The 23224-nt window shown below is 38.3% G+C and overlaps 1 protein-coding gene and 1 pseudogene across 6 annotated transcripts in view; one reads left to right on the plus strand and one right to left on the minus strand.

The window, feature by feature from the left end:
- UMAD1 (UBAP1-MVB12-associated (UMA) domain containing 1) overlaps positions 1 to 23224 on the minus strand; it is a 257771-nt gene that overhangs the window by 163209 nt on the left and 71338 nt on the right. The window lies entirely within an intron of this gene.
- On the plus strand, positions 4293 to 5576 carry LOC118972656 (5-azacytidine-induced protein 2 pseudogene; annotated as a pseudogene).

The raw sequence follows: 23224 nt of genomic DNA on the forward strand, positions 1-23224 counted from the left end.
AGGGAAAAAAAGGAGGTTCTCCACATAGTAATTCAATTTTAACAGTCTTGATTTATTTACACTGCCTTCCTATTTTCCCCACTGACACAGGAACTACAAAGCATATTCATAGTTCTCTTCAGGCAAGACCTGGTTAACCGTCCTTTTATCTGGACAAATATGTGGAATCTGAACGTCTTTATAAGTTTCTCTAACCAATCAATGGCCGACTGGGCCATTTCTTCTCTTCATGAATTCATCATCATTCCAAAGTAGCAATTTTAAAATCCTATAATTTCTCAGAAGATCACGAAATACCTTGTATAGTATATGCAAGGTATGCATACTATAAACTCAGTTTCCACATTTTTTCCACATCAAGAAATACCAAGTGCTTTTGACCTTAACATAAATGTCTAGACTTTCTAGTTACTGTTTGACTTGCTATGTTACTAGAAACACCATCAGCTTCCTTGAGAAAAACAGATCTTGAAGAATTTAAGTTTCAAGAATATTTGACTGTTTTCAGCCAGCCAAAGGAGCTGAGGTTAACCCAACTGAACAAGAGTAAATAATCAATTATTTAAACAAACACTTACTGAGCCACCAGTGCTACAAAGGACCATTTTACTTTGTTGAGCAATACATGAAAAGGGCAGGAATCGGGGATGGGAAAAAATGCCATCTCACTTGAAGTTACAGCAACTTACTGATAATACGGTGAATTTCACAGGGACCTGGCAAGGTAATGACAGTGAGATAAAACTCACTGCCTGGTTAAAAGTCAAATGCCTGCTGATGCAGCAGTTCATTCCTAAGTATTTATATGGTCTCATCTGGGGTCTGTCAAGTTAAAAATTTGGTATTTTAACAAACTGCTAATTTCTTACTTTAAAAATACATTAACCTAAACTACTTAAAGTATAATGTTACAAGCAACATCTGAAATATTTAAAAATTTTTAACTTGTTTAGAAATTGTGCCTGAATAGTGGTGCTGGGAAGAAAAAAAAATTTCTTACCCTTCTTCCTAATATTTCTGCCAGTTTTTTCAGGAGTTCAAACGACATGATTTCATGCTCTCTGACTACGTTCCTTTTTATTCCCTTTTCCCATTCTCTATTTCACCTGGCAACTCAATCTCAACTGCGAGTTCTCTCTCACCTGGGAATGTTGACCCTGAAACCAACAGCTCGACCTTTTCCAGCTACCATATAATTCCAAATGCAGCCACGTCAAGGCATCTGTAGCTCATGGCAGATTTCAAAGAAAGGCTGGCACTTTACTCTCAAGGGTAAAGACAGTGCCACTTTTGAGCATCAGCAGCATCCCAGAGAAGATAAAGGCTGGGGATCCTGGCCTGTAGAAAATACAAAAGCAGGAGAAATGCGAAAGAAATGCCTACATGTGTTGTCAGTGAGTATCCCAGCTCTAGAAGTAGCTCAGAAAAAGGGCAAATTACTGATGAATCTAGAGATAGAAAATTTTGTTGATACATACCATTTGGTTATATTACCATAGCCACAGCATATTTAGTTACAAAACAAATAAAGTTCACTTATAGTCATTGCTTAATGGAAGTTTTTTTAGATCCATTTTGCAATACCTAACATTGATCCAACAGCTCAGTGTCAGTTGACCTTGAACAATAGTCCATTAACTATTAGGAGGTCCTGGGTAAACCAGTGGTTAGCATCCAACTCAAACAGACACCATTTAAATTTTATGACTTGATGAGCACAGCAATGATTTATTTTTTGGCATAAGACACAGGGAGAATAATCTTCGGTATTCTTTCATGTTCAAGTTCAGTTAGTTAGATCCCATACTGAAAAAATTTCACAAAGTATACTAATTCTTCCAGTGCCTACACTAGGCCTTGGTCCTATGATAAACGTTTTTAAGAAACTAGATTAATTTTTTAAATTAGCTAACTACTGTTTTAATATTCTAAGACCCTTTTATCACTTCAAAATAATTATAATCCTGCATGTATCAAAATGACATTTTCCTGTTAGCTTGGCTTTCAAACCCATTTTCTCAAACTAGACATGAGAAACTGGGTCACACTGTTGCTTTGTTTTAAGGTGACTAATAAGAAAGTTGTATTAACAGTTGTGGTGAAAATGGAAGTTCTTGTGGCAGGACCCTCACCTGATCCTGAACTACATGATGATGTAACTGGCCTGCTGCTAGGCTATCGCTCCCACACGGGTGGGCAATGAGCTATTACTGACTGAGTCACTGTAAGGAGCTCCGCCCAGGGCTCTGGGGGAGGCAGAGATGAAGGAGGATTACAGACATGAAGACTGCTGGATGAGATGTGATTCTAGCGCTCTCGACCACCTTCAGGAGAATAAAGTCAGGTATAAACCCTTTCACCCCAAGAACATTCTGTTATCATTTCTTGATCTCACTGAATCCAGAGTGAACTTGTCTGGGGCTAAAATGCTCAGGCAAGACACAGTATATTTTCCTTTACATAATAACGGTTAATGTTTATTGATGACTTAGTGTATGCAAGTGCTGGGATGAGCCTTTGACAAGTATTTTTCTCATTTAATCTTTAAAATGACATGAGAAATTAGGCATTTTATTCCATCTTAAAGATAGGGAAACTGAGGCACATACTGATAGTAAGTGACTTGCCAAAACCAACAGCTAATTAATGTTATATAGATCAGATCTGAACTCTGGTCTCATGACCTTCAGATGTCAAACCTCTGGCAGCAAGGGTGGACTGTTTCTCACTGGGATCTCCTGCTGTAATTCACACAGATAATTTACAGAAAATGATTTGGTTGGATTAGCCAAGAGGCTTACTCAGGCTAGCCCCCTACCTCGAGATAAGTTCTGTAGTCAAATCTATAGATTCTTATTGAGAGCATGCAGAAGAGATGGGAGGCAAAGCCAAGGGAACAGACTTTATTTCAAGGAAAAAATATTAAGGATTAATTCAAAAGAAGCAAATGTGCCAGCCTTATATTACAGTGTATATTCTATAATTTTTCATAAAATTTGGTTACTGTAAAATTATGCTACCTGCTACATTCCACACACTAAATTACTATAAAAAGATAATATGTCAAACTTCAAGGAGACCAACTTAGCAAACTGATAGGTTAACAAGCAAAAACAATCATTTTCTGATAGATGAAAATATAAGGGTAATTAAAACTTAGTAAGTCCCAATGTACACACAAAAATAACAACAACCATTGGTATATCATCAAAAAAATAAAACTGTCATAGGTGAAATCAAACAATACTGAGTATTTCCTACTGATTTTGTTTTTCACTTCTACTGTGATGGTTGTTTGTTTTCTCCAGGCATTTTATTCCACAACATGACTAAACATTATTTGCTTTGGAAATTAAGTAATGGGTAAAACAAAACCCACATTTAAGAAATGGTGGTGGGCCTGGGCAGAAACCTCAGCTTACTGCTGCTGAGTGAGCACCCATTCTGTGCCCAGTGCTGGGTGGCATATTTTACATGTTAGCAGATACAAACATCACAGCAGCCCTACTGAGACCATGTCATCATCCTCCTTTCACAGCTCAGGAAATTGAAGCCCAGAGAGGTTAATTAGCTCACCAAAGTCCCAGCTGGCAAGAAGCAGAACTGAGATTCAGATCCAGATGTCTAACTCACCTGACAGCAGAGTTTTGCCCTAAATTAACATATAAAGATTATATATTTTTTGTAAGCTTAACTTGTTTCTTTCCAATGGACAACAGGATTCTCAAAACGTAGCTTTAGAGAACCTGGTGGGCAGGGGTGCAGCCAGGCCAATGGAAGGAACACCTTTAAGGAGGGAGGTACCTACTGTGCCTGCAGAAGCCACAGGGTCTGCAGGGAAACCAAAGGCCTGGTGACCAGTGGCCATCCCGCTTGTCTTGAGTTTGTTTCTCAACACGGGAGAATGAAGAGTGACGGGCTCTTCGGGTAGCCACTGGAAGCCAGGCTCCAGCCATTCTGGATGCATCAGCAGAGGATGACATCTGCCTTCTGAATTGTGAGAAAGTTCAGAGAGACACAGTGACTCTCATCTCAATACACTGAGGAACAAGTCTGTCATTCCTATGTTACCTTGTTACTCTATGAGAAGAGATTAAGAAACAATTTTAGACTTCAAAGAAAGAGAATTCTTAACAAAAAAAGTAAGAATTTTGGAAGTACAGGAACTAGGTTAGATAAATACATGTTCTGTGAAATGAAAACAATAAAGGTTATCGTGTACATCAGAAGGCCTGTATCAAGAACACAGATTGAAAAGCACATTGGAATAAAATAAATAAAGACAACCAAATATGAAAGTATTGAAAGAACAGATGCAATCTAAATGAACAGAATTCCTCCTTCAAGAAAACTCAAGAGGTATAGAAGGTCAGCAGGTGAAGAGGCATTGAAATCTACCTTCCTCAAACTGGGAGGTAAAATGGAGCTATGGACTGAATACCCATAGTTTTTAGCACAAAAACTGGAACTCAAGAGGAAGAAATGCAGTGATCCCAAAACTGAGCTCAAATATCTAAAGGGATCAGTCTCAGGAAGAGTATCTGAACAGCAGACCTCTCCAAAAACCAAGCTTCTCAAGTCATAATGTGCAGCAATCATACTGGAAACTGAGGAGAGAAATGACTAATTTATATCTGTGACTCAAGTGCAACCTGAACTACTAAGAGCATTGAAAACCCCAAATGCAATCAGGAGAGCCCAAGGGAATGCACTGAAGTCACTGAGGAGGACAGCACAAAAATCTGGTTGTCTCATTTTATTGCAACATTCAAAAAACAACCTTGTCTCTAACCAAATGGCAAAGTTCTTTGTAATACATACCACCATTACCACTTTACCAGGAGACAGAAAAACTTTATTAGAAAAAGCAATTCTCCAACCAAGGGTAGATAATTAAAGATCTATTTCTAATTATGGATTGGACAGCATTTCAGGAACACAACTACTATGGCAAAAATTCTATGGAAGGGCGGAGCCAAGATGGCGGCGTGAGTAGAGCAGTGGAAATCTCCTCCCAAACACATAGAGCTATGAAAATATAACAAAGAAAAATCTTCCTAAAATAGAGACCACAGGACACAGGACAACATCCAGACCACATCCACACCTGCAAGAACCCAGTGCCTTGCGAAGGGGGTAAGATACAAGCCCTGGCCCGGCAGGACCCGAGTGCCCCTCCCTCCAGCTCCCTGAGGGTGGAAAGAAACAGGAGCGGTTTTTTTTTTTTTTTTTGCGAGTGCTTTTTGGAAGCCTTAAAGGGACAGGGACCCCGTTGCTAGGGAGGCAGGGTGGCGGGACCGGTGAGCGGGTGCCTGGGACCGGCACTTGAGGACGGAGGAAATCGTGCGTTTTTCCCCTTTTTTTTTCTCTTTTTGGCGAGTGCTTTTTGGAAGCCTTAAAGGGACAGGGACCCCGGTGCTAGGGAGGCAGGGCGGCAGGACTGGTGAGCGGGTGCCTGGGACTGGCACCTGAGGACAAAGAATATCCCGCGTTTTTCCCTGCGGGACCAGTGGGCAGGTGCCTGAGACCGGCACTTGAGGACGGAGGAAATCGCGCGTTTTTCCCCTTTTTTTCCCTCTTTTTGGGGAGTGCTTTTTGGAAGCCTTAAAGGGAGAGGGACCCCGGTGCTAGGAAGGCAGGGCAGCGGGACTGGTGAGCGGGTGCCTGGGACTGGCGCCTGAGGACAAAGAATATCATGTGTTTTTCCCTGCGGGACCAGTGGGCGGGTGCTTTTTGGAAGCCCTGCAGGGACAGGGACCCTGGTGCTAAGGAGGCAGGGCAGCAGGACCAGTGAGCGGGTGCCTGGGACCGGCGCCTGAGGACAAAAAAAAAAATCACGTGTTTTTTCCTTTTTTTTTTTCTGCTCCCTCTCTCATTGTTGCTGTTGTTGTTTTGGTTTGGAGAGTGCTTTTTGGAAGTCTTAAAGGGGCAGGACAGGTCACTTAGACCAGAGGCAGGGAATCTGGGGATCTCTGGGCACTCTAACCCCCTGGGCAGCAGGAAGCACAGAGGCCCCTTACGGAGATAAATAGCCTCCCAGCTGCTCCCCCTCCAATGGGGCTCCACCATTTTGGAGGAGCAACCCCAGCCAGGCCACCCCCAGGGCAACAGCGGAGATAAACCCCATAGCAACCAGGCAGGAAGCAGAAGCCCTGTCTGCACACAGCTGCCCAGCACAAGCCACTAGAGGTCGCTATTCTCCCAGGTGAGGAAGGCCACAAACCAACAAGAAGCGAAGCTCTTCCAGCGGTCACTTGTACAGGCTCTGCACACTATCTCTATCACCATGAAAAGACAAAACTACAGGCAGACAAAGATCACAGAGACAACACCTGAGAAGGAAACAGACCTACCCAGTCCTCCTGAAAAAGAATTCAAAATAAAAATCATGAACACGCTGACAGAGATGCAGAGAAAAATGCAAGAGCGATGGGATGAGATGCAGAGAAAAATGCAAGAGCAGTGGGATGGAGTCCGGAGGGAGATAACAGATGTCAGGAAGGAGATCACAGAAGTGAAACAATCCCTGGAAGGATTTATAAGCAGAATGGATAAGATGCATGAGGCCACTGAAGGCATAGAAGCCAGAGAACAGGAATGTATACAAGCTGACATAGAGAGAGATAAAAGGATCTCCAGGAATGAAACAACACTAAGAGAACTATGTGACCAAGCCATAAGGAATAATATTCGTATTATAGGGATACCAGAAGAAGAAGAAAGAGGAAAAGGGATAGAAAGTCTCTTTGAAGAAATAATTGCTGAAAACTTCCCCAAACTGAGGGAGGAAATAATTGAACAGACCACGGAATTACACAGAACCCCCAACAGAAAGGATCCAAGGAGAACAACACCAAGACACATAGTAATTAAAATGGCAAGGATCAAGGACAAGGAAAGAGTTTTAAAGGCAGCTAGAGAGAAAAAGGTCACCTATAAAGGAAAACCCATCAGGCTAACATCAGACTTCTCGACAGAAACCCTACAGGCCAGAAGAGAATGGCATGATATACTTAATGCAATGAAACAGAAGGGCCTTGAACCAAGGATACTGTATCCAGCACGACTATCATTTAAATATGATGGCAGGATTAAACAATTCCCAGACAAGCAAAAGCTGAGGGAATTTGCTTTCCACAAACCACCTCTACAGGGCATCCTACAGGGACTGCTTTAGATGGGACCACTCCTAAAAAGAGCACAGAACAAAACACCCAACATATGAAGAATGGAGGAGGAGGAATAAGAAGGGAGAGAAGAAAGGAATCTCCAGACAGTGTATGTAACAGCTCAATAAGCAAGCTAAGTTAGGCAGTAAGATACTAAAGAGGCTAACCTTGAAACTTTGTTAACCACAAATTTAAAGCCTGCAATGGGAATTAGTACATATCTTTCAATAGTCACCCTAAATGTAAATGGACTTAATGCACCAATCAAAAGACGCAGAGTAATGGAATGGATAAAAAAGCAAGACCCATCTATATGCTGCTTACAAGAAACTCACCTCAAACCCAAAGACATGCAAAGACTAAAAGTCAAGGGATGGAAAAGCATATTTCAGGCAAACAACAGAGAGAAGAAGCAGGTGTTGCAGTACTAATATCAGACAAAATAGACTTCAAAACAAAGAAAATAACAAGAGATAAAGCAGGACACTACATAATGATAAAGGGCTCAGTCCAACAAGAGGATATAACCATTCTAAATATATATGCACCCAATACAGGAGCACCAGCATATGTGAAGCAAATACTAACTAAATACTAAAGAGGGAAATAGACTGCAATGCATTCATTTTAGGAGATTTCAACACACCACTCACCACGAAGGATAGATCCACCGGGCAAAAAATAAGTAAGGACACAGAGGCACTGAACAACACCCTAGAACAGATGGACCTAATAGACATCTATAGAACTCTACATCCAAAAGCAACAGGATATACATTCTTCTCAAGTGCACATGGAACATTCTCCAGAATAGACCACATACTAGCTCACAAAAAGAGCCTCAGTAAACTCCAAAATACTGAAATTCTACCAACCAATTTTTCAGACAACAAAGGTATAAAAGTAGAAATAAATTCTACAAAGAAAACAAAAAGGCTCACAAACATATGGAGGCTTAACAACATGCTACTAAATAATCAATGGATCAATGAACAAATCAAAATAGAGATCAAGGAATATATAGAAACAAATGACAACAACAACACTAAGCCCCAACTTCTGTGGGATGCAGCGAAAGCAGTCTTAAGAGGAAAGTATATAGCAATCCAGGCACACTTGAAGAAGGAAGAACAATCCCAAATGAATAGTCTAACATCACAATTATCGAAACTGGAAAAAGAAGAACAAATGAGGCCTAAAGTCAGCAGAAGGTAGGACATAATAAAGATCAGAGAAGAAATAAACAAAATTGAGAAAAATAAAACAATAGCAAAAATCAACGAAACCAAGAGCTGGTTCTTTGAGAAAATATACAAAATAGATAAGCCTCTAGCCAAACTTATTAAGAGAAAAAGAGAATCAACACAAATCAACATAATCAGAAATGAGAATGGAAAAATCACAACAGACTCCACAGAAATACAAAGAATTATTAAAGACTACTATGAAAACCTATATGCCAACAAGCTGGAAAACCTAGAAGAAATGGACAACTTCCTAGAAAAATACAACCTCCCAAGACTGACCAAGGAAGAAACACAAAAGTTAAACAAACCAATTACGAGCAAAGAAATTGAAACGGTAATCAAAAAACTACCCAAGAACAAAACCCCGGGGCTGGACGGATTTACCTCGGAATTTTATCAGACACACAGAGAAGACATAATACCGATTCTCCTTAAAGTGTTCCAAAAAATAGAAGAAGAGGGAATATTCCCAAACTCATTCTATGAAGCCAACATCACCCTAATACCAAAACCAGGCAAAGACCCCACCAAAAAAGAAAACTACAGACCAATATCCCTGATGAATGTAGATGCAAAAATACTCAATAAAATATTAGCAAACAGAATTCAAAAATATATGAAAAGGATCATACACCATGACCAAGTGGGATTCATCCCAGGGATGCAAGGATGGTACAACATTCGAAAATCCATCAATATCATCCACCACATCAACAAAAAGAAAGACAAAAACCACATGATCATCTCCATAGATGCTGAAAAAGCATTTGACAAAATTCAATGTCCATTAATGATAAAAACTCTTATCAAAATGGGAATAGAGGGCACGTACCTCAACATAATAAAGGCCATATATGATAAACCCACAGCCAGCATTATACTGAACAGCGAGAAGCTGAAAGCATTTCCTCTGAGATCGGGAACCAGACAGGGATGCCCACTCTCCCCACTGTTATTTAACATAGTACTGGAGGTCCTAGCCACGGCAATCAGACAAAACAAAGAAATACAAGGAATCCAGATTGGTAAAGAAGAAGTTAAACTGTCACTATTTGCAGATGATATGATACTGTACATAAAAAACCCTAAAGACTCCACTCCAAAACTACTAGAACTGATATCGGAATACAGCAAAGTTGCAGGATACAAAATTAACACACAGAAATCTGTTGCTTTCCTATACACTAACAATGAATCAATAGAAAGAGAAATCAGGAAAACAATTCCATTCACCATTGCATCAAAAAGAATAAAATACCTAGGAATAAACCTAACCAAAGAAGTGAAAGACTTATACTCTGAAAACTACAAGTCACTCTTAAGAGAAATTAAAGGGGACACTAATAAATAGAAACTCATCCCATGCTCATGGCTAGGAAGAATTAATATCATCAAAATGGCCATCCTGCCCAAAGCAATATACAGATTTGATGCAATCCCTCTCAAATTACCAGCAACATTCTTCAATGAATTGGAACAAATAATTCAAAAATTCATATAGAAACACCAAAGACCCTGAATAGCCAAAGCAATCCTGAAAAAGAATAAAGTAGGGGGGATCTCACTCCCCAACTTCAGCTCTACTACAAAGCCATAGTAATCAAGACAATTTGGTACTGGCACAAGAACAGAGCCACAGACCAATGGAACAGATTAGAGACTCCAGACATTAACCCAAACATATATGGTCAATTAATATTTGATAAAGGAGCCATGGACATACAATGGTGAAATGACAGTCTCTTCAACAGATGGTGCTGGCAAAACTGGACAGCTACATGTAGGAGAATGAAACTGGACCATTGTCTAACCCCATATACAAAGGTAAACTCAAAATGGATCAAAGACCTAAATGTAAGTCATGAAACCATTAAACTCTTGGAAAAAAACATAGGCAAAAACCTCTTAGACATAAACATGAGTGACCTCTTCTTGACCATATCTCCCCGGGCAAGGAAAACAACAGCAAAAATGAGCAAGTGGGACTACATTAAGCTGAAAAGCTTCTGTACAGCGAAAGACACCATCAATAGAACAAAAAGGAACCCTACAGTATAGGAGAATATATTTGAAAATGACACATCCGATAAAGGCTTGACGTCCAGAATATATAAAGAGCTCACACGCCTCAACAAACAAAAAACAAATAACCCAATTAAAAAATGGGCAGAGGAACTGAACAGACAGTTCTCTAAAAAAGAAATACAGATGGCCAAGAGACACATGAAAAGATGCTCCACATTGCTAATTATCAGAGAAATGCAAATTAAAACTACAATGAGGTATCACCTCACACCAGTAAGGATAGCTGCCATCCAAAAGACAAACAACAAGAAATGTTGGCGAGGCTGTGAAGAAAGGGGAACCCTCCTACACTGCTGGTGGGAATGTAAATTAGTTCAACCATTGTGGAAAGCAGTATGGAGGTTCATCAAAATGCTCAAACAGACCTACCATTTGACCCAGGAATTCCACTCCTAGGAATTTACCCTAAGAACGCAGCAATCAAGTTTGAGAAAGACAGATGCACCCCTATGTTTATCGCAGCACTATTTACAATAGCCAAGAATTGGAAGCAACCTAAATGTCCATCGGTAGATGAATGGATAAAGAAGAAGTGGTACATATACACAATGGAATACTACTCAGCCATAAGAAGTGGAAAAATCCAACCATTTGCAGCAACATGGATGGAGCTGGAGAGTATTATGCTCAGTGAAATAAGCCAAGCGGAGAAAGAGAAATACCGAATGATTTCACTCATCTGAGGAGTATAGGAACAAAGGAAAAACTGAAGGAACAAAACAGCAGCGGAACTACAGAACCCAAAAATGGACTAATAGGTACCAAAGGGAAAGGAACTGGGGAGGATGGGTGGGCAGGGAGGGATAAGGGTGGGGGGAGAAGAAGCGGGGTATTAAGATTAGCATGCATGGGGGGGAGGGAGAAAGGGGTGGGTGGGCTGCACAACACAGAGAGGAGAAGTAGTGACTCTACAACATTTTGCTAAGCTGATGGACAGTAATCGTAATGTGGTTGTTAGGGGGGACCTGATATAGGGGAGAGCATAGTAAACATAGTATTCTTCATGTAAGCATAGATTAAAAATTAAAAAAAAAAAGAAAAGAAAGAAAGAAAGAAAAGGGGGATTACTCCTTGATAGGATAAAACTATTGGTAAATCAAAGATCAACGCATGCTTTAAATATCCTTAATGTTGATCACTTAAAGGGTGTCAGATGATCAGCTATGGAGGTACTCTTTTCTGATAATATTCCTTTCTCTTAATAAAAAAAAAAAAAAAAGCAATTACTGTGTGCTGACCTCCAATGAGTTCTGCACAGTGGTATAGAGGGCATGTCAAAGTGTGGGCAAAGGGTCTGTTTGTTTCTATGCAGAAGATCAAGGCCTAGCTTGGATTCCCAGAAAATGAACTAAGATATGATATGAGGAGGAGCTTCTGGCATCAGCACTCTCTGGAGGACTTGTGCCGTGGGATGATAATCAAAAAGCCTCCACAAGGATCCGGACGATGCTGCGGTTGTGGCTGCATCCAGCCCACCGTCTCCTGGACTTGCCATAGGAATGAGGAGGGAGATGTCTAGGCTGGCATGTGCATACAGTGAGACAACGAATTTGACCGGATCTGTACTGTTGGAACTCAACCAGGAGTTGGGAGGGGTGCAAGGTGTAGCACTCCAAAATCTTATAACTATAGACTATCTACGGTTAAAAGAACATATGGGATGTGAACAGATCCCAGAAATGGGCTGCTTTAATTTGTCTGATTTCTCTCAGACTGTTCAAGTACAGTTGGACAATATCCATCATATCATAGACAAATTTTCACAAATGCCTAGGGTGCCTAAATGGTTTTCTTGGCTTCACTGGAGATGGATGGTAATTATAGATTTGCTTTGTTTATGTCACCGTATTCCTATTATGTTAACATGTGTGTGCAAATTAGTTAGTAGTTTAAAACCTATACATACTTAAGGTACTCTACAAGAAGATATGTCAAAGAAATAATCAATCCTCCCATGTTTCCTTCCATATGCTACATCTGTAGCTTTTCTTCTTTCTTCCTAATTACAACCCTTAAATAGAATTCGTGCCTCATATCGAATTTACCGAGTATCATAATTCCTCCAGGTGGTAAAGATACCTCGAGACAAGTGCTGGGCATAGAAGCTACAGGGCATAAATCTGCAAAGAAGTAAAAAGCTAACCTTTGCAAACAATATGGTTTCTCTCTCACTTACCAACTTTACATTTCCCTGTATGGCCCCGGAAGATGACTGGTTAGCCAGAGACGGGTAAGATTCCTCAAGGGAGGAACAACCTAAGACAGGCACAGTTGCAGGGGTCCATCAGGTGAGAATTTGGGGATCAACAGAGGTGAGGCTCAGAACCTCACCGCCCCTGCTTTGAGAGAAATCTTCTGCATCCGTGGATGTTTTGCTGCCCTTGTCTAGCCTGGATTAATACTTAGTCCATAGGCACACACCTGATCATCTACATTTGCCCTCTTACAGCACTAAACTATGTTTTCTACCTTTATCCTGCATCTACCACTTCAGCATTTTATTAAAAATAAAAATAATAATAATAATAAAGGGAGAAATGTGGGATCAACATATAAATCAAGTACAAAAATCAAACGAATATTCATATTTGACCTGATTGTTTATAGGTCATAATGCGTGATCAAAACCGAAAGTTTCTGTGATGAATGCCCTTGTACTGTTCACCATGTAAGAATTTATTCACTATGTAAGAATTCATTCACCATGTAAGAACTTGTTCGTTATGCTTCAGAAGATTGGAGACTGATGAGAATTAGACTTGAGATGGATTAATGATTGTACATTGAGCACTGACCCCCCTATAAAGAATTTTATTGTTGTTAACAACCACTTGATCAATAAATATGAGAGATGCCCTCTCAAAAAAAAAAAAGATTCTATGGAAGATATTTCATGTGTGACGTCCTAAAAGGAGTGAAGATGTCTTTGGGGGACCAAGTGTAAAACTTGAGGACCAACATCATCAAAACTGCTTTTATAGGAATTAATTCTGAAGAGACTCACAACTGGAGATAAAGATATGAGATCTTCCTCAATGGTATTTCAATAAATGTGTATAACAAACTAAAAGTGGACTTGGATTTAAAGTTTGCAGAAGTCTTCAGCATGCATATAGATATGGAAATAGAGATATATGGATAATATACACACACATATATTGTGCCTTCAGAAATTACCTTTAAATTATACTTTTTTTGCTTCAAATCTGAAACCATGACATGTTATTTCTAGCTCTAATATCGGCACCCTCAAGAGTGTAATGCTATCAATCACCCAAAGTCAACTTTTCTCTTTGACCTTGCAACAATATTCATTTAAGGTATAATCACTCTTCAAAGACAAATCATTGTCTATTAAACAGTAATTTATTTGATGTGGTCCTGGAAATTTTTTATATCATTGGTTTTATGAAACCTTAGTGCTCCATGATAGAAACTACTAAAATAATACCACCCTGTTCACAATATATTCATTAAACACACTTTTAGGAGTGTAAGTAAAACATGTTATAGTCTTATATTTACTACATAATGCAATTTAATTTGAATGAAAATACTTTTTTGTATTAGAGTCTTAGGTCTTAGCATTGTGGGAGATTGCAAAGTAGTTAATGCACTTGAGATTTCAAAAATTGCTTTTTGAATGAAAAATTAAAGTTAGAAGGCATATAATTTTGCTTCAAAAACCAAAAGATATATCATAAGGTAGTAATGCAAATTAATGGAAATGATAGGCAACTGTTTCATTTTAAGGGGGAGAATGGAAAATGAAAAAAATCATAGAAACCTTTTACCCCAGGCACTGGGTTACAGCATAGTATGGCGAAAGGCTGCATTTTTGCCATATTCCTTATGACCTTGAGTATTTATGATGAGACTTCAGAGGCATAGTAAGATTAAAAGTAGTAAGATTATCTACTTTTCCATGTCACTGAGAACAACAAATCTTTCGAATTTGCTTATGTGAAAGCCAAATACAGAGAGAGATTTTGCTCTGGAAAGTAAAAGCATCTAATATAGCTTAATTAAATAGAGAAGATAGTTTCAAAAGCACAAACTTCCTACATTCATGAACTTACTAAGAGTTCAAATTAGTTTAAAATTCTTAACAATAATAAATAAAGTTAGCTACAACCCCAAGGTACAGGAAGCAGAGAATTCCTGGGAACTGAGAGAAGAGTCACATCTACACTAGGGTAAATCTAACAGTTTAATTTGATGTAGCATTCCCAAATCACACTACAGTAGACTCAGCTCAGATCTCCACAAGTTAACAAGAGTCTCCCCCTAGGATTACAGAACTAGGGACAACATCTCAAAAGGAATGATCTTATTTAAACCTAGAGTTCTACAGTAACTTTATAATAACTTTGGTAATAATAGTATGGATCACAAGTTTTTTAAAAGCTGGGGAAAAATAACTATACTTCAGAGTCAAAGCATACACTGCTGAAATCATAACTATAACAACAACAAAAAAAGGGAAATTACATGCCTATGAAACTGCAAGGAAATTAGAAGTTCAGAATGATCTACAAGAAAGAGGAAACACATTAATATTTTCTTTTCTAAAGAGAGATATTCATATATGTATATTAGAAAGCTGTAATTTTATCAACACGTGGGAAATGTCTCTTGGTGTGTAGTATCTGGATCAAGATGGTTCCAAACTACTAATAGACATGGAGTATGTTAAGCATTTAAATTCGTAAGTATAAACAACTCGCATGTTTCCACAAACATTTAAAGAAAGGTTCAGGGACAGAATTGAAAATTAATAAGGTATCTTAGCAGAATACCTTTAATAAATTTAATTGATATGACTGGCTAGTAGTAAAAACTGTTCTGGGATTAATTCTGCATGTCTGGCAACATACCATGCTGCGTAGGCATAATTAACCACATATTGCTGTTTTCTGTGTACCATTCATTTCATATCATATTAATTTCAAAGAATGAGCAAAGTTTATTCTAACAAGCGGATCACAATTCTAATTTAGGAATGAGAAGTTTACATTGGTTCATTTTGTTTTCTAGGATAACAATTGCCATGGCTAGTGAAAGATATTCCTACTAAACCACAAAGCAAATTGACAAAGGAAACACATCAGAGAAGCACCCAAAGTGCCTGCTGTCAGTGCACACTGAGAGTCCAGTCCTATCTTCGGAACCATACAGCAAAACCACTGATGCCCTTCTGAGGTTTAGCTTGGCACTCAGCTCAGTACCCAGAGATTCTGGAGTCTCCTGCCAGGTAAAGGACAAACATACCAACTGGATATGGTGCACTGCTTGCTGCTGTTTTAAAAAACAATGCCAGATTGTAACACTCTTTGTCCACAAAAATGCTTGACATTTCTGGCTCAAGGCCTTTTGGGTCTAATAAATGACTCTGTTTCTTATGACAGAGGTTTCTTTCATTGATGGATTTATTAAATAAATAAGTAGTTCATCAGTTTACAGAATGTGTTATTTCACACAATTTACTATGAAAGAACTAGCAGGTGGTACTATTAAGAACCATCAGTAGTAGGAATTGTTTCATAGATGACCAACTTAATCTACGCTTGGAATGCTGCCATATCCTTTATAAGGTTTTTCCATACAACACAAAGTTTTAGTGCCCATCTACTCAGGGTGTTTATAAAATCCTTGTGCAACTTTAAACTTGACCTATCCCACTGAACTATATTTTATGGGACTGTGTGAAAACTGCTGTGTATTCATCCAGACCACATTTTTTAGAGGAACTTCAAGCCAGGATCATGAATGCAATTTATGAAATCATTCGGCAGCAGCTGGAGAATGTTTTCAATGAGGTGGAAAATCAGACTGAATGTTGGATCACCAGAAAATGGTGGTTATGTTGAAGTCTATAAATTTAAACTGCAACATTAAAGTCTTATTCACACTGATGAAAGTCATTTTTAATTTTTTTCCTGTGACAAATACAACAAAGATTAAAGTTTAAAGTTAACATGGAAATTTTAAAAACACCCAAAATGGCTATGATGTTATATATTTCCATTAGAAAGTTTTATTATTTTTCTCATGTTAGAAGACAAATATAGCAACTCATTAGAAAATGTTTTATAGGAGTTTATAAAGGCTAACACATATTTTAGGGATCAATGATTCTCTAATTGAGTTAGATCTTATTTTAAAATTTCAATTATGTATAAAGATACATATTTGTAAGTAAACCATTTTCTAATGGGTTGTGAAAGGAGAAAAATCAGTATAAGAGAGAGATTGGTTAACATGTTAAAAGAGAATTTGGCCAGATATGATGTAGTATCTTGGATTCAATTCTAGAAGAGAAAAAGGACATTAATGGAAAACTTGGTAAAATTCGGACAGTGTGTGGTTTAATTAGTGGTATTGTACTAATGTTAATTTCCTAGTTCTAACAAATCTACCATGGCTGTTTAAGATGTGGATGAAGGATGTATTAAAAAAAAAAATCTCGTAATAGCTCCACTTTTTTGTAAATCTAGAATTATTCCAAAATAAAAACTGTCTTAGTTTTTTTTTAATGTGATGAGAATATTGGTAGCTTTGTAATCACCTTTTTCTCTACCTTTCCTATACTTACTGACTACGACAGTTTATTTTCCAAAATGGGCCACAGCATCCCCCAGCACATGGGTTCTTTAGCAATATTTCCCCATTCAGAGCTGATAGTTATCTATGTTCTCGAATCTGGGAACACCTTGAGGCTACTTTGGTCAATGAAACATCATGGAAGTTATGCTGTACCAGTTCTGGGTGTAACTCTTAACTGGCCTGGCAGCTTCTCCTTCCTGCCTCTCCGATTGCGATTGCTGACTCTTAGAACTCAGACACTATTTTATGAAAAACCCAAGAAATATGGGGAGGCTATGAACAGGGATTCTTTTTACCTCCTTAGCTTGAGTCCACATCAGCTGGCAGTCATGTGAGGAAGCCACCCTGGACATCAAGCCCAGTAGAGCTTTGTAATGAGAGCAGCCCCAGCCAACACCTGAGTACAACCACGTGAAAGAACTCAACCAAGATCTGCCCAGCTAAGCACACAGAACTATAAGAGAGAATAACAAATTGTTGTTTTATGGCACTAAGCTTGGGTAGTTTGTTACACAGCAAACGATAACTAGGACACCAGTAATCGACAAAAAAATGAAGTTATAGCCCAGGTGTATTCATGGAAGAGTTGGAAATAGGACATCTGGAAATAGAAAATCTGAAAAACGTAATTGTTGCTCTTTTCACTTTACTGTTCTGCCTACTTCTTTCTCCACACAGAACTGATTGATTACACCAGCTAAGGATAATAAGAATTTTTTGGAAAAAATACTCAACTGGAACTTCATGAGAGGATCAACTTTTTTAAGTTTATTAAACATCAAACATACCAGTTCACTAGTGCTCAGCCAATAAATACTTTCTTAAAAGGGACATGAATTACTCATTGCATTTGCTTTCTAGATAACAAGAATATTTAGTGGATATTTAGTGAACCTCAATCGCTAAAACAAGTAATTTAAGCATAAGCTGTAAAAGCATTGATCTAAAATTGATACCTAGCACAAAATAATAATGGCTAATATTTATCTCAGATATTCTTCAGATAGTGCTATGAGGTGGATCCTTTTACTTTGTCCATTTTACAGATAAGGAAAATGAAGCTTAAAAATGATAAGCAACTTGCCCAACTTTCAGCTTCAAATCTGGTTTGTGTCCACAATCCAAACCCTCCCATTATACTTCTCCTGGTTATTATATTTTTATACTTAAGGCCACTTTTGTACATTTTATACATTAATAGACCACAAAAAAAACCCACTCTGAATCCCTAATCAAACAGCTTACTTCAAACTTGGTCTAATATTACATTACAAAGAAGAGACTTAGATTCTTTCAAAAATGTTTTCTTTTAAAAAAATCTCTTTTATTCGGTCAGTGCGATAGAATAAATGGTTGTGTTCCTCTCCAAATTCATATGTTAAAATGAACCACCTACAAGGTGATGGTATCAAAGCCCTCAAGAATGGGATCAGTGTTTATAAAAACACCTGCAGGGAGCTACTTCTCTCCTTCCACCACGCAGGACACGGCTAAAAGCCGGCCATCTAGGAAAACAGATGCCAAATCTGTCAGCACCTTGATCAGAGACTTCCTACATTCCAGAACTATAAAAAACAAATTTCAGTTGTTTATACATCACCCAGGGTATGGTAATTTTGTTACAGTTCCCAAATGGACTAAGACAGGTAGTTTATAAATTCATAGGCAATTCAGCAAGGAGTTTTTGGGTTATTTAATTACTATGAGCAAAATAAATACCCAGGCGTCTTTGACATAATAGTCCAAAATGAAAATGACCCAATCTTCTTGGTTCTACCTCTAAAAATATCTCTAAAAGGTGTTTTCCCCTTTCATCTTCACTGCTATTAGTCCAGGACTTCATCATTTCTAGCCTAGACCATCACAAATGGCTCCCAAATGTCCTTTGTGCTCCAACCTGTTTCCTCTACAGATCATGCCCCACATTGCTACCGTTGTTCTGCGCTTGTAACATATATTTGATCATTCTATTCCTTCCACTCAGAAGAATTTGAAGTATTTGAAAATCAATATTCAACAATTGTAGTACCATAGGTAAAGCCCCTACTCCCACTGTTGTCCCTCCCCCATACCAACCATCTTTCAGTTATTACTTTTCATTCCACTTCAAGTATTATTTGCTTTGAAAATCACCATCTTTTAATATTCTGTTCAATATTGCATAAACTCAAGTCTGATTGTTTTTCCTTCCTCCAAGTTTTGTTTTTATGAGAAAATACACTTTTATTACTATATGCCTACTTTTTAAGCCTAAACATTCAGATCCCCTGGCTTAGATCTAGGAAGGGAGGAAGAAGAGACACACACATACCCAGTGCACCTTAGAAGGGGTCAAACATGCAGATGTAGGCAATTTTTTCTCTTTAAAAAATGCATGAACTGCATAAGCATGGGTACAATTAAAAGTAAGTAGGCAAAAAGGTAGAAAAGGAAGAGAAGTTGGATGAGGCAAGATCATCTGCTTAAAGGGGAAGCTAGCAGAAAGCACAAGAGGTAAAGATGCCTGTTAGCCTTTGTAGATATTAACACAGTGGTTCTCAACCTTGACTGCACAACAGAATCACCTGGCTGTCAGTTCCATGAGGGCACAGACTGTATCTATCATATTCACCATTTATACCCACTGCTTAGCATGTGACTGGCATATGACAGGCCCACTATAAATGCTGTTAATGAATGAATATATGAACAGATATACAAATGAACATAGTGAAAAGGCACTGGGTACTTGAAACTATTAGAGCAGAGACACCATTTCTCAACTGCTTCCTATATTGGCAGATATGGCTACTCATTTAATCCATGCATCAATCTCTAAAACAGGTTTTATAATCCCAATTTTCCAAACAAGGAAAATGACATTCAAAGAGATTAAATGATTTGCCTATTGTCCCCTAACAGAGAAATAGAGAAGTACCAGAGCCAGAACCTTCCCAGATAGAGGTCCTGTATCTCTATTTAAAGCTGGACAAAGGGATACTTAAGGCTAAACTGTTACTCAGAGCAACTCCAAATATGCACAAGTATCTGAACATGCATCAGTTTGACTGGCTTCAAGCTGGTGCTCTTCACTATGACATCTTTCAATAAAATGAAGGGTATCAAGGGTTGGAAAGTGGGTCAATGGAGGAGACTGAGTTTGAATGGGGAGCTCAATAAAATCTGATAGGACATGTAGCCAAAATCCTCATGGGCTGTCACAAAACATCAGAGACAGGAGGTAGAAGAGAAGGCAGTACAAGAAGTTGGTTCTTGATTCCGCAGCGATCTTCCCTGAGATGGAAGGGAGTTTTCATTTCTGGGGGAAGATCAGGGAATGTCACCAGTTCCTGCTGAAGGCAAACACTCTTCCACATTCTATGGGACAAAACTCTGACTTCACCATTTAGCACTTGTACATGAGCTTCTTTTAAGGAAAAAATGGGTTCTAATGGGAGGAACCCTTATGGCTTGTATTCGTGCACAGGTAGAGTAGTTTTCATTGGTAACAGTACTAGACTGGCTCCCTGATATTGCAAACAAGATTCCAACTTGCCCACAAGGACAGGCCCAAGGCACATGAACCTCTATAACACAAAAAGATTATGGGAAAAAAGAAAGTTTAATGTTTTTCTTCTATCTAGTTTTGGTCAAAAATCCAAATGAGAGAAGAGTCCTTCACATGCTGTACTAGTTTCTGAGGGGTCTTATCACAAACCTGGACAATTAAAATAGTAGAATTTTACTCTCTCACAATATTGGAGGCTAGAAGTCTGCAACTAGGGTCTGCAGGGCCTGCTCTCTCTGAGGTCTCTTGGGGAGGACTTCCTTGCCTGTTTCTAGTTTCTGGTGGTTGCCAGCATTCCTTGGTGTTCTTTGGCTTTGTAGCTGCATCACTCCAATCTCGGCCTCCACCATCACATGCTTTTCTGTGTGTGTATGTGTGTGTGTGTGTGTGTGTGTTTGTGTCTTTGTGTCCAAATCTCTCTCTTCTTATAAGGACACCAGTCACTGGATGAAGGCTTGCTCTAGTAAGTAGGACCTCATACCTTGAGGACTTGTACAGACTATTTCCAAGTAAGTTCACAGCCATAGTTACTGGAGATTAGGTCTTAAACATATCTTTCTGGGGGACATAAGTCAACACAGAACACATGCTAACTACTCATTCTTCCAGGCGGTCTAAATGCTACTTTTCTATATAAAGAGAGATGTCTAGAAGGCAGTATACCTGCACTCCATTCACTCAATTCATTTCACTGGAGGCTTTTGGTTCTTGAGTAAAATGCCCTTTATTTATGTTTAAAGTTTAAATAAAAACATAGGAAAAAATACCTTAACTTCTACATAAATCACAATTGAACACAATTATCATTATTTTTTTTTCAAAAAGCCTTTTTATAATTAGCATGAGAAAGGATTTTTCTCCTGATGACAGTGAAAATTTTCTTTTCCTTGCATATTAGGAAGCTTAGTAGTCGAATACTATAGTAACATACCTATACTTAGCAGTCTATATTATAGACCATAGGAGTCTGGGTCAGTGTTTCTCAAATTCCAGTGTGTTTCAAAATCATTGGGTGGGAGGCATAGTGAGTGAGACTATTAAAATCACAGGTGGCTGGGACTCACTCCAAACCTTCAAAATCAGAAATGATGGGGATGAGGCTGAGGCATAAGCACTTGTGAAAAGCATCCACAGCAATTCTGATGCACCTGAAGTACCACCAGGTGAAGGATTTTTACACTCCTTTTCCCCCTTTATTATTGAAGGCATATGCTTTGTAAGTTCTGTTTTAATAATCTTGGGGAGTTCACATCCTTTATTGCAAGTCATATCATATTTTCACATTTATATATAAGATGAACAAGCAATTTCAAAGCATTCTACTTCTGAGCTATTCATTTGAAACAACACTTGTGACTGTATTTTAGGTCCTGTTGTACTTTTTTTCAAAGATGACATATATCCTCAAACAGATGGCTTTAAATTCATCCTCACCATGTCTTTCTGTGGTACACTGAAAGAAGAAACCTATTACTCCTTTCAAAGATGAAAAATAAAGGCTCAAATCCAAGTCAAACTGAGTATTTATTAAACACCTTTAATGTTCAAGACACTGTTAAATATTACCTCATCAGGACAGGTTCTATGGTGAGGGAGGTGCTTCTTTGAATATGGAAAGGTTAGTGTACCACTGGAACATTTCCCAGCCCACCAATTCACCATCTCTTGTTTGTATGGAATTAAACAGTCTAGACAGTTTAATTATTTTAATTGATCAGTATAACTAGTCATGAACAATTCTGAATAAGAGCTCCAAGTTCAAGTACTTTCTTCTTAACACATTATTTTTCTCATCTACATTCACATGGACAATTAATTAAAACCTCTCAAATTTAAGGTTATAAAATATTACAAAGTACTACAGTCACTATGGTGAAAAAGAATTCACTTCTATGGCTTTCTATAGTTGAAACTATCCAAAAAAATATATAGTTGGTTTGAAGTCTTTTGTGAAATCCCTTGCAAGACTCAACTGTTGACTGTGGTTAGAATACATTCAAAAGTATAATCAGTTTGCATCATAACTATCACCTGCTCAGAGGCGCACTGAAGAAACATGTGCTCCTGAGGCTGAAGCTGGCTTATTGTACTACACTCTCATGTGGGCTTGCCAGAGAGATTAGTCACCATTTTGCAGCTGGTTTCAAATTCAGTTGCTGCGATACGAGTGCAGATGCAATGGCTTACCCTAATTATATTGCTCCAGTTTAATCTTTCCATTTGTAGCATACTCTGCACTGGATTGAATTCAGGACTGAAAATTGGTCTCAAACAGAAAAGACTTCAAAATCACATATTTGTGGCCCTCCCCTATAGCTTGCAAATCATATTTCATCACTGTGTATTTTGGATCTACTGAATTGATCCCAAAGGTGTTTTGAGCTCTCTGAGCCATCGCTGAACCTTGTTAACAAAAAGGCAGGAAAAACTGTCTTAAAAAAACATTCTTTAATGAAATAAAACTTATGCCATCACCAAAGATACTTTTTCATATTTAAAAAAATTTCAATTTTCTCCTTCCTTGGAATTAAATACACAAGCAAATCCTAAAAAATTAACCTTAGTTGTTT

Source organism: Manis javanica, chromosome 6 (genome assembly GCF_040802235.1).
Source record: "Manis javanica isolate MJ-LG chromosome 6, MJ_LKY, whole genome shotgun sequence".
In the NCBI taxonomy this organism is placed as follows: domain Eukaryota; kingdom Metazoa; phylum Chordata; class Mammalia; order Pholidota; family Manidae; genus Manis; species Manis javanica.